The sequence below is a fragment of the Monodon monoceros genome, unplaced genomic scaffold (genome assembly GCF_005190385.1).
Source record: "Monodon monoceros isolate NGI ecotype Baffin Bay Population unplaced genomic scaffold, NGI_Narwhal_1 Super_Scaffold_19, whole genome shotgun sequence".
Classification (NCBI taxonomy): Eukaryota; Metazoa; Chordata; class Mammalia; order Artiodactyla; family Monodontidae; genus Monodon; species Monodon monoceros.
Window position 1 is genome coordinate 19,736,117 of NW_021703775.1, and position 13,013 is coordinate 19,749,129.

Genomic DNA, 13,013 nt, shown 5'->3' on the forward strand with positions numbered 1-13,013 from the left:
GATCAAACACAAGTTACACATGAGAAAATTATCCTAGTATATTCTTTGCAACACTTTTGAAAACGCAACTCAAAGATGTAGTTTCTAGTTACATATATGCTAGATATCCAGGAAACTGTAAGGAACTGAACTTGACTGGTTGTGTTGACAGAGTGTCAGAACTGCAGGCCGTTGCCAGAAGAAAATGTGGGAGCACAATACACAAGAAACGGAGGTGCATCACTGATTCTTTTTAATGCATATGGAAGTTTACAGTAGCAGTGATTGAGTTCAGACTCTAGTTCTACAAAGTTTGTTAGGAGGGGCACTGCATAACTGTGGGGAAACTATTTTCGCACTCCAATTAAACTAACATCTTGGTGAGTCTAGATTTTTAAAATTAGGTTTTAGATGAAACTCGCTAAATTCTATTTAAATTGTTAAGACATATTGATATATCACTCTGCTCTAAAAATGACTAAAAATTCACCAAAGGCTACGTGGCCTTGGGCAAACCAATCCTCTCTGGCCCTAAATTTCCTCCTGTGTAAAATAAGAGTTTAGACTTGATCATCTCTGACCTTCCAACTATAATTTTAGATCTATGATCTGATATATAAAACAGCTTAGGAAAGATAGCAATTAACTTCTCTTGAGTGCTTGTCTCACCTGAAAGAAATCTGAGCTCTGTTAAAACCTGCTTTTCTTAGCTCAAAGACCATACTGACTTGACAAAATTAAGTTACATAAGAAAAGTCTTCCTACAAAAGGCAATTCCAAGGATTTAAGTTTGATTCCAGGATTATTTCAAATTATTCAGGTCAGTATACTAAAGTGTGGTCAAGATGACAACTCTGCCCTAACCGCAAATACATGTAAATGAGTGTGAAGGGATCCATGACCTTCAAAAACTAACAGAATTGAGTTTAGCAGTCGTTAAAATTCTAAATGTATTCAATGTTTTTCCAAAGGCAGTATTTCCTTTAAAAAAGGCAATGTAGGAAAAGCTTTTCTTATTTTGCCTAAATTACCAAACAAAGAAGTAAGGCATGGTTTAATACGGCGCTGGAGATCCTACCATATGATGCTGCTTTAGGCAGATATAAAATGGGTAATTTTCCTTTAACAACAACAGACGGCTTGTGTTTTATTTCTTGAGTTTGCCATGAATCACTATAGAATTCACAGCAAAGTAAATGAGAATGTGTTCCTTTCTTGACTCCCTGCCATTGTTAATTCCCTTTTTTTTTTTGCAGTACGCGAGCCTCTCACTGTTGTGGCCTCTCCCGTCGCATGGCTCACGGGCCCAGCCGCTTTGCGGCATGTGGGATCCTCCCGGACCGGAGCACGAACCCGTGTACCCTGCATCAGCAGGTGTACTCTCAACCACTGCGCCACCAGGGAAGCCCTTAATTCCCTATTTCTTAAAAGTAGAATGAGTTTTAAGAAAGCCATGTGCTGTCAACAGTACTTCCTATTAAAATTCCCTTTAGTTCTTTATGTGGCGACATGATAGAATTCAGAACAATGACGGATTTAAATTGACACAGCAGAAAAAGTCTTCCCAAAAAAGTCCTCACTAACATCCAGCACCCATATAATCACTAGATATGCTTTGAGGTTTATAATTACTTCTCTGACACCCTCTATTCACATGTGAAATCATTTCTGAATGTAAGAGAACAGAAATGAGGCTTAAATACTAGTCTTTATAGAATACAGAGTTATTCTAAGGGTTGACCAAAAAAGTGCAATACACCCCTCACCCTATCTCAGTTAAAAATAAATTCTTCTAAAACACAGAGCTAGAAATTTGTTGCAATGATAATGCTGTCCAAACAACCAACAACAGAAAATTAAATGGTTGAATATTTTCTTTCATAATATATTTTTTCTTTGTTTTATAGTCTAAACATTTTTTCTTTGTGAACCTTAGTTAGCATAAAAAACTTCATGAATAGCTCTCCTGACTCACAGCCACTTAATGTCTTCCTTAAAACCGAATCTATAGAATTGAAGTTTTAACTGTAATATTTCTAAGTTAAGTGAGGCGATTTGACAGCACTATAAAAAACATTAAGTTTGTGGTTGCTGTGAAGTTGTCTGATTTCTGAATTCTGTAGTCTAATTTCTCCCAACAGGTAGAGGAAGCCTGTCCATATCTTTGAATAATGTTCTCCAAAATTTATTACTATTTAGGTTATTCATATTGGTACATGAAAACTTTATATGAATGATATTATAATATCTAGAAAAACCACTGCCGTCAACTTTTCCTAAGCTCGCCACATTGATCGCATCAGAAAATATCCATAACCACAAACCTCAAATGGTCCCTTAGGGATGCCCTAAAATCCCACTCTCATTATCACAATGATTACTTCATATCTTTTCCTCAAACCAGTTATGTCTTCTCCTACTTCATTCTCAGCTGATAACCACCTTGTCTCTTGTTTAATGTTTCTGGGAAAAACAGAAGTGATGAGAAGATGACATACATACCCCACCATCACCTCTACCCACCACTTGCCCCTATACCTTGGACTCTGACTTTCCTCCTGTGGAACTACCCTCCTGATAAAGTTCCCATGTTTCCACTGAATGCTAATAAACAGCTTTGTTTTCTCACTTGAACCAACCCATCTTGACTATTCAAAGACATTGTCCCTGCAATTGTATCACTCTCTCTTGGAATCATCAATTTTTTTCTCTCTTCCAAATCATCCCCATTGGTGTAAAAACACAGTGTGTTCACTGATATTGGCAGCTTAATTTTAAATTAATTTTTAAAAAGCAGATGAAATGGATGGATAAATGAATAGATGTACAACAAAGCAAATGCAGCAAAATGCATAGAATCTAGGTGGTATGGCTATGAACACTGAACTGTTACATTCTTTCAACTCTTCTGTATGTTGGAAAAATTCCACAATAAAATATTATAAAAAATCATAGTCTAATTTCTTGCAACTTAAAAAAAAATTTCCTCATCTACTTCTAGTACCACTTATTTCTTTATTTCCCCCACTCCTACAAAGTATTGCCTAAACGTTTTGACTTTGATTTCACTTCATTGTAAAAGGTTCACATAAGGGGATAGCATGGAATGTCTTTCTATTGCTAATGTCCAAACATTCTGTATCTTTATAATCAAATCATATCTTATAGATATCTTACCAGCTTCTTTTTGGATCCAGCCTGAAAATCTTTGTCTTTTAATTGGAGTACTTAGTCTGTTTACATTAAATGACTACTGTTATACCATTACCAATATATATCTTAGTATTGCTCTATGTAGTAGACTGCATGTGATCATCTCCATGGTACACATTAAGAGGGTAGTGAAATAACATATAGCTAACAAGCTAACAGCGGTAATTGACTAAAAATGGTTAAATAATATAAAAGGAAGCAAGGGGAAAAAAACATAGGACAAATCACTACTTTTACCACAATCTGGACAATGCAACAATCTGAGACTAGTTAACTCCTATTTACTGCTGATTCTATCCTCACACATGTGTATGTGTATGTGTGTATGTTATGTGTGCATGTCTATGTGTCATATATTTAATTCTTTTCATGTTTCACCTCAAAAGACATTATTATTATAGTTTTACATAGTCAACATTCATTTGGATTTACCCACATATTTACTCTTTGTTCCACATTCTTTTCTTTACCTCTATGCTTCCATCCAAGCTCATTTTCCTGGACGAAGAACACTCAAGTATTTTCTTTTAGTGTGGATCTGCTGGTGATAAATTCTCAATTTTTGTTTACATGAAAATGCATTTATTTCAACTTTATTTTTGAATAATATCTTGCCTGGATAAAAATTATAGGATAGCAGTTTCTTTCAGTACTCTGATTAATTCATTCCATTAATTTTGGCTATCATTGTCACTAGCTAAAAGTCAGTTGTCTCTTATTTTGAGGTAAAAGTTATCTCTCTTTTTAAGGTAACATGTCTTTTTCCTCTGAGTGCTCTGAAAATTTCCTCTTTACTTTTGATTTTTGATGTTTTCTTAGGAAATAACTATGTGCAATTTTCTTGAAGTGCATGGCACTTTTGAATCTGAGTAGTAATGTCTTTCATCAGTCTTGGAAAATTCTTAATTATGTATCAGCTTTCAGGTTTTTCAACCTCTTGTCTCTGTATATTTTATTCTGGATATTAATTCTGACTTATCTTTCAGTTCACAAATTCTTTCTTCAGGTTTGTCTAATCTGCCTGCTACTAAAGCTATTAACTAAAGCAACTGAATTCATTTCAGTTATTGTAGCTTTCAATTATAAAATTTCTATTTTATTCTTTTTTACAGCTCCCTCCATTTTGCCATTTAATTTCCTGAACACATTAATTTACAGAACTTTAATATCCCTGTTTGATAACTCTAATATTTGCATCATTTGTGGATTAATTTTAAATTATATTTTCTCTTTTTTTCAATCAATATTGTTTTTTCATGCCTTGTTATTTTTAATGTAATATCACAACTTGTACTCTATGTACTATATACTTAAATATCAATACTATAGTCTTATACACTTATAGTAAATAAGAAGTTAGAGATGATGATATTAGTTTGGTTGTGAGCAAAATATTATGGTAAAGATAGATCATCTTAATCTAATGAGAGACTGAGCTGATCTGAAACTGGGCTTTAGTCTTTGTAAGATCTGATCCCCACACTTCACCCATTACAGAGTCCCAGGTAAAAATGTGGGGTACTGTGGCAGATCATAATTTCCAAAGATGGTTCTAACAATCTATGTCCATTTATCTTGATCCTGAGCATGCCTCTGTAACAACCTTATCAATATATTAGAATAGAAATCCTAGCCTGTGACTTTTGACTATAGATCACAAAAATGCCCTGTACTTGTGCCTCTTTTTCTTTGAGATTCTCATTCTTGAAACTCAGCCACAATGCTACGAGGAAGCCCAAACTAGAAAATTTGGAGATAATAAACGCACAGGCCACATCTTGTGTTTGGGATGACATCCTCAGCCAAGGTTCCAGCTGACAGCCAGCATCAAGTCCTACATACATGTGTGAAGGCTCCTCCTCCTCGAGACTGTGATTCTAGTCCCCAGACATCATGCTACCCCCAGCCTTTGAATCTTCCCAGCTGAAGCTTCAAACACTATGGAACAAAGACAAGGCACCCTGCTGTAACCTCAAAGAATTCATGAACCACAGAATCTCTTAGCATAATAAAATAGTTATGCAACACTACATCTCTGGTGATTTGTATGCAGCAATAGTAACTGGAACAGGTGCCTTCTAGACCTTTTGTTCCTGAACTTCAATTTCTGTCCCCCTAGACTAGTGAAACTACCAAAAGCTCTTCTCAATCCCTCCTTGCCTTATTCACTGCTTTGTAATTGGCAGATATTCACATTTCTGGATTTTCCCTCTTTCCAAAATCTTGACCCTTCAAGAGCTTGCTCACTTAGTACTTTTCTAGTGGTTTTAATATTTTACTTATTCTTGGTTGGGAGGGATCATCTGAAACAATTTAATTCTTTTTTGGGAGCATATGTCAACTCAACCCATGGAATTTTTAGTTTAAATCATTATACACACACACTTCCACCTATATTTTTAATGTCTAAAAGGCCTATTTAGGTCATTTTAAATTGTGTTGTTTTTAAAATCTTTTTATTGCTAACATTTTTAAGCCTCTCTTAATTCTTAAAACATATTAGAAAAATTTATATTTTATATTTATGTCTGATAATTCTATTATCTGTAGCTTTTATGAATGTGATTCTCCTGTGCTTTCTGTTTATTCTACTGGCTCTTACTTATGATATATATTAATACCTTTTTGCCTTAAATACATTATTTCTTGAAATACATCTTAAAAATATCTTGGAAATTATTTATGCCTTATGTGAAATTTTATATTTCCAGAAAATCTGTTTCTGCCAATTACTATGTTCACTATCATCCTGGCATCAACTTATATTAAATTCTTCATTTGGGGTTTGACCACACAGATAGCATGAATTCTGGCTGCAAAACTTGTCGAAGGCCAACTCAAATTTTCAAGGGGAACATTTTTTTTCCTCCGCTCAGGCCCAGGTTACTAAAGACAAGATGGTTTCACTCTTTGTGGATTGAGTTTACTGATAGTTTGCTGTTGTCCTTTGGTATTCCCACTCTATGAGGGGAGTTCTTATTTACCTCTCTATCTCTACCACAAAACAGACTTTATATCATGTCTACTCTGGGCTATGCATCCTTCAACAGAAAACAGAAACAAGCCTTGCCACATAACCTAAGGTTGAAATTTAGTTCGGTCACTTATCTTTCAAGCTTGCCATTTTCTCTTCTTTTATTTGTTTTAGCATTTTGGGATTTGTTATTGTTTTCCCAGGTCACAATACGTTTGAAGGATGCTTGTACATTTTGTCTAGCTTCTTAGTTCTATTCATTAAAAGAATCACTCAGATACCCAGCGAACTTTGTACACTCCTTCAGGATGGCAGCCAGGAATCCAGATATATATGTGAGTTTTAGGTGACAGACCCACTTAAAAAAGGTATCACACAATGCAAACAAAACAAGGTGGGTTCAGCCATGAGAGATGCCAGTCTGTTCCCTCTGGCCAGTGAAAATGAAAGTGAAAGCTGATTAAGAAAGCATCTGGAAGTGCAAAATATGGGCCCAAATTACATGTTATGGCTTCTTGCTGCAGCTTAACACTATAATATCTAAACTATTTTTGTTCTTAACTCAAATTCTCTTTTGTATGCTAATAAACACTGGAGGGCTACTGTGCCCCTAAGACCTTGAAAATGAGGGAACGAGATGACTTTTTGAAAGTTAAACTGAAATTTACCACTTGGATCTGAAGTGAGCAAGGGGTATCACACTGCCCCAGCAGGTTGTCCTTACATTTTATGCACCTAAACCTCTTGATTCCATGCTCACCGAGCAACCTCCTGATTTCCATGTAAGCCTATCTGTGAGCAGAGAATATGCTGATCGTGCTGACAGGACTATTTCTAGTCTGGGTTACAGTGATTTCTCTTGGTAAATCAATAAAGTGATGTCTGGGTCTGATTTGGCTTCCCTTATAGCTTAACTAAAGCGTGACATAAGCTGATTATGCTGACAGGATCATTTCTGCTGGGTGTAACCACTCAGTTTCTCACTTTAAACTAATGGAGTGGCATTTTAGGTGTCTCCCTAGTTCATTCATAAATTTTAATTAGATCTCAGTCCTCTCTCACTCTAGATGTTGACCAAGTCAGTATTTTTCAAATCCAGATTTCCATGTCATCAGGAACACAATGTACAATTCCAGGGTATGTGAAAACGGAATAGTACAGGACATTCTCCTGGAATAATATTTAACAGAAACAGTAGGGGAAAAGACAGAGTTTCCTTTTTTATTAAAAGAGCAAATATAGGGCTTCCCTGGTAGCGCAGTGGTTGAGAGTCCGCCTGCCGATGCAGGGGACGCGGGTTCGTGCCCTGTCCAGGAAGATCCCACATGCCGCGGAGCGGCTAGGCCCGTGAGCCATGGCCGCTGAGCCTGCGCGTCCGGAGCCTGTGCTCTGCAATGGGAGAGGCCACAGCAGTGAGAAGCCCGTGTACCGCAAAAAAAAAAAAAAAAAAAAGAGCAAATATATTCTACAAAATTTATATTCATCTTAAAACTAAAACTGAGATTCTAAGAAAGTTGCCAACCATGTGTGTGTGCCTGAACCACCAGACGCCCAGGGCTACTTCAGTGGCAAAGTTGGTGAGTCAATGCTTGGAGGACACCATCGAGCACCACTTCACATTCACGTCTTCCACTGGTTGGCTGGTTGTTTGTTTGTTTTTTAAAACGACTACTATACTTCCTTTTCTGGTCCCTCCTCTTTCCCATTCTGCTGATCAATCTGCTTATAATGTGGAGAAATTCTATTTTGGGTTAATGGTAGACTGATTTTTTTTGTTTCTCAAAGTATAACCATTACCCAGTTCAATTAATAAGTAAGAAATAGGCTAGAAACTCAATTATTACCTACATAAAGTATTTTATAGCTAGTCTATATGAAAGCCACACTTAGCTATCTTGGAAACATTTATACTTGGTTTACTCTGAAGGACTGAGCAGAAAGTTTTCACGTTTCACACTTTCCTCCTTTGGCTCTGGGAATTAGCGTGGTAGCTATAAATAAGGCTGGGTTTAGAATAAGGAATAGCATTCAACTATCTCCTTACCCAAACTCTTCAGTGATTTCCTCTTGCCTTTAGGATAAAGTTCAATGCCCTCAGCATGGAGTAGGCCATGATCTGTCTCCAGCGCACTTCTCAGAGGCTCATTTCTTGCCCCACCTTGCCCTCAATGTGCCTACCTGCCAGACTGAAATTCTTTCAGTTTCCTAATCACTCCATGCTCATTCTCACATCAGGGCCTTGGAATTCCATGTTTCCTCTGCCCTGAATACCCCATCCAGCTATCATCTGATAGTTAACTTCACTCTTCAGATCTCCACCTAGATAGGAAGCCCCTTCCATTCGGCCTTCCATGCTTGGCTTGCATGCCCCTCACTGTAGGACTTCGGTGGTCAGTGCTCTCTGGGCATGCCCTCTCATTGCATTTTCAATATTTCATTACAAAATCTCTTGTTTGCTTCTCCATATCATTTTACGGACTGCAAGTGAACTACAACACTAATTCCTCCGCATCCTTCAGCTACTTACTCCTTTTAGAGCTTTTGGCAGAGGATGCTAACTTCCATCCTTTATCCATTCTTCCTTTCTTCCTTGTTGCACCCACAGTTTAGCTGGGTGTCTGGTTGTTCAATACAGAGTATATTTCTCAATATCCCCTGCAACTAAATGTGGCCAGGGAATGTGAGCAGAAGGCTTATGTGCAGTTTTCAGGTCATCTCCACAAGGACACTTATCCTGGATTCTCTGTCCATCTTCTTGATGGCTAGGAAAGGGTGATGGTTTGGAGATAAACTTGGAAGGCACATGTTGAAGTTGGTATAAATACCCCACTAAGCCTATACTCCTCAGTTCACATTACTGTGCAGGAGAGAAATAAAACTGTATCTCTTATTTGAGTCATTTAAGACAATCAAATCTCTGTGTTACAGCAGCCAAGAACACAGAGATCAATTTAGACATCATTTCTTCCAGGATACTTTCATGTATCTATTACCAGACTATAAATTCCATTAAGACCAGATACTGAATTCACACTTGTTTAATGACATAAATTAATAAATGAACGAATGACTCCAAGAATCTAGTTATATACTAACCTAATTTATGAATATAATTTCAAAACTTTACAATAAATGGTAGCATAAGTAATTAAGTAGTATCTGTAAAAAATAAATTAGCAGGAATAATATATTTAATTACAGAGTATATTTAACATCAGTATATCTATTAATATTATCCCATAAATCAAAGTATAAGGAAAATACAATCACCATAAGGTGAAATCTTGGAGCAAAGGGAGAAAGCAGTCCTCTCTCATGAGGTAATGTACTCTCTCCACCATCAGCATTAATTGCAGCATCCTCCAGCTCATGAGGAATTGGGTAGGAGAGCTGAGCTCACAGAGCCCAGAAGAAGGACTAGGAAAGAGGTCAGCTGAGGAGGGACAAAGAAAGCAAAACATTTAAAGGAAACTCTGACAACCCTTCAGTCTCACCTATTGACATAAAGTAAAGGAAAGGTGTATCTTCATTTCATGGCAAACAAAGCAGCATGCACTAATCAATTGGCCATGGACCAAATTCCCTCATGCAATTTATCCAAAACAATTATTGTACTTGTCACTTGTTGCTGTTGTTATTTTTGTTTCTGTTTTCAAATAATTCAATAAAGTGTTGGAAACTTTTATGCAAATAACTGTCTCATCTTACACACAAAAATAATAGCCAATGATAAATGACTTTGTACTGTATATCAGAGTATTTGCTAAAAGCAATTTACATACATCATCTCTGAAATCTGTTTAAAAACAATCTAGTAGATCCCTATCATCAGTGTTGATTCATATTATTTTTATTTAACTATTATATATACACGTTAAAATGTAATTACAGTTTTTTAAACTACAATTCATGACCCATTATTGGGTTGCAAAATCAATTTAATGACTTGAGGTCACTTTTTTTAAAATTTTATAGAATAAATTATACTACAATAGGGCAGGGCAGTGGAAAAGAGAGAAAATACCAGAAAGCAGTGCCTGAAGTATGCACAAATGATGTTCCTTGGAAAGTTTTATTTTGGTTAAATACACACACACACACACACACACACACACACACACACACACACACATATCCCCACCTAAAAACTATATGCCAAAAAGTTTAGAACTACGTCATTCTTAGGTCCCCTTCCTCTTAGTTGCATAGCCAAAAGCCTATTGACCTCACAGTTGTAGCATGCTCTCACTTGCTTTTTATCCTGGCTCCACTACCTCACTCCAACTGTCCAGTCTTGAGACCCCATTGGATTGTTACACCCTGGATTCAGATTGCCTTCTGTTCTTCAGTGGTTTGAAGTAGGAAAGATTAGCTTTGGGGCAGAGTGCTATGAGGGAGACTTTCCTTCAGTGACACCAAGTTCCATTTCTCTGGGGCGACCTACTGTTCCTCCCCCATATATAAATAGGAATTCAGGCTGTGCATCTGGGACCACAAAGACCCAAATGATTTTTTTTTTTTTTTGCAGTAAAAAATATGGAACTCTTCACAAATTTGCGTGTCATCCTTGCGCAGGGGCCATGCTAATCTTCTCTGTATCGTTCCAATTTTAGTATATGTACTGCCGAAGTGAACACGACCCAAATGATTTTTAAATCTTGATTCTAATTCTCCCAACCACCACACCACGTAAGTTGTTACCTTTGACTGTATGCGTTGGGGGTGTAGGTGCATTTCCCCAAGCACCTGCAGTACCTGCAACCAATGAGGAATCTCTCCAGGTATGTAAATTTCAATTTTAAATTGTCAAAATAACCTTGAGAAAGAAGAACACAGCTGGAAGAATCACGCTCTCTGGCTTCAGATTATACTACAAAACTACATCATCAAAACAGCATAGTACTGGCCCAAAAATAGATACATAGATCAATGGAACAGGATAGAGAGCCCAGAAATAAACTGATGCACTTATGGTCAGATAATCTATGACAATGGAGGCAAGAATATACAATGGAGAAAAGACAGTCTATTCAATAAGTGGTGCTGGGAAAACTTCTACATGTAAAAGAATGAAATTAGAACATTCTCTAACACCATACACAAAAATAAACTCAAAATGGATTAAAGATCAGAATGTAAGATGGGATATTCTAGAGGAAAACATAGGCAGAACACTCTGACATAAATCGCAGCAGTGTTTTTTTTTTTTGGATCCCTCCCCTAAAGTAAAGGAAATAAAAGCAAAAATAACCAAATGGGACCTAAGTAAACTTAAAAACTTTTACACATCAAAGAAATACATCAACAAAATGAAGACAACCTATTGAATGGGAGAAAACATTTGCAAAGGATATGACTGATAAGGAATTAATATCCAATATATATAAACAGCTCATACAACTTAACATCAAAAACTCAAACAACCCAATTGAAAAATGAGCAGAAGAACTTAATAGATATTTTTCCAAAGAGGAAATGCAGATGGCCAGCAGGCACATGAGAAGATGCTCAACATTGCTAATCATCAGGGAAATGAAAATCAAAACCATAATGAGATATCACCTCACACCTGTCAGAATAGCTGTAATCAAAAAGAACACAAATAGCAAATGTTAGCAAGGATGTAGAGAAAAAGAACCCACATACACTGTTGGTGGGAATTGGTGCAGCCACTTTGGAAAACAATATGGAGGTTTCTCAAAAGACTAAAAATAGAACTACCCTTTGACCCAGCAATTCCACTCCTGGATGTACATCCGAAAGAAACAAAAACACTAATTCGAAAGATACAGGCACCCCAATGTTCACAGTGACATTATTTACAATTGCCAAGATATGGAAGCAACCTGTCAGTCAACAGATGAATGGATAAAAAGATGTCTCATATATATATATATATATATATATATATATATATATATATATATATATATATGACAGCCGTAAAAAAATAGAATTTTCCTGTTTGCAGCAACATGGTTGGACTGGAGGGCATTATGCTAAGTGAAATAAGTAAGATAAAGAAAGACAAATACCATATGATATCACTTATATTTGGAATCTAAGAGATACAACAAACTAGTGAATATAACAAAGAACGAAGCATACTCACAGATATAAAGAATAAAATAGTGGTTACCAGTGGTAGGGGAGGGGCAATATATATGTAGAGGAATTGGAGGTGCAAAGTACTGGGAGTAAGATAGGCTACAACAGTGTACTGTACAACACCTGGAAGATAACCAATATTTTGTAATAACTCTAAATGGAGTATACCTTTAAAAATTGTATAAAAAATTAAAAATAAATTTTAAAAGTCAGTCCTAGATGGGAGTGACAGAGGTGAATGACAGAAACTGGCATGGCAAGATAAGGGTCTCTGGTGAGTGGAGACACATAGCAGTTTGGGAGGGAGCCTTCTTGAGAGTAAAATGTACCAATGATCTACTTAGCATTATAAAGAGGGAAACTCCTCACATAATCTCCCCAAAGGATGGCTGGAGAACAGTCATATTTGTTACAAACACTCCTTCTAAGCCAAAGGGGCCAGTAGACATTTTGGTGCTATTTAAAGCTTTTTGTTCAGGCTTTAAATCTGAGTCTTGCCAAAAGAAGGGAAGCGGATTACTTCAATTCAAATCAATTTAGGTTCAGATTTTTTATGCAAATTCTTAGCTTACAAACATTTACTCTAAAAATTTTAAAGAAAAATGATTTCACTCGACAAAAAGAAAGTAGATGTTAATCCAGTCCTCAAACATTTTTGCTCCTCTGTATTTATTAATCTGAATCACATAAAACAGAGAAGCAATGCCACTTCCTAGGAAGAAATCAAATTTCAAGTGTA

The 13,013-nt window shown here is 36.4% G+C and overlaps 1 protein-coding gene and 1 non-coding gene across 5 annotated transcripts in view; both read right to left on the reverse strand.

Moving 5' to 3' along the window:
* CTNNA2 (catenin alpha 2) overlaps positions 1-13,013 on the reverse strand; it is a 1,229,110-nt gene that overhangs the window by 990,104 nt on the left and 225,993 nt on the right. The gene's annotated exons all lie outside the window — the stretch shown is intronic.
* On the reverse strand, positions 10,697-10,801 carry LOC114901157. The gene has a single exon (XR_003795039.1). It is a non-coding gene; the product is annotated as a U6 spliceosomal RNA (small nuclear RNA).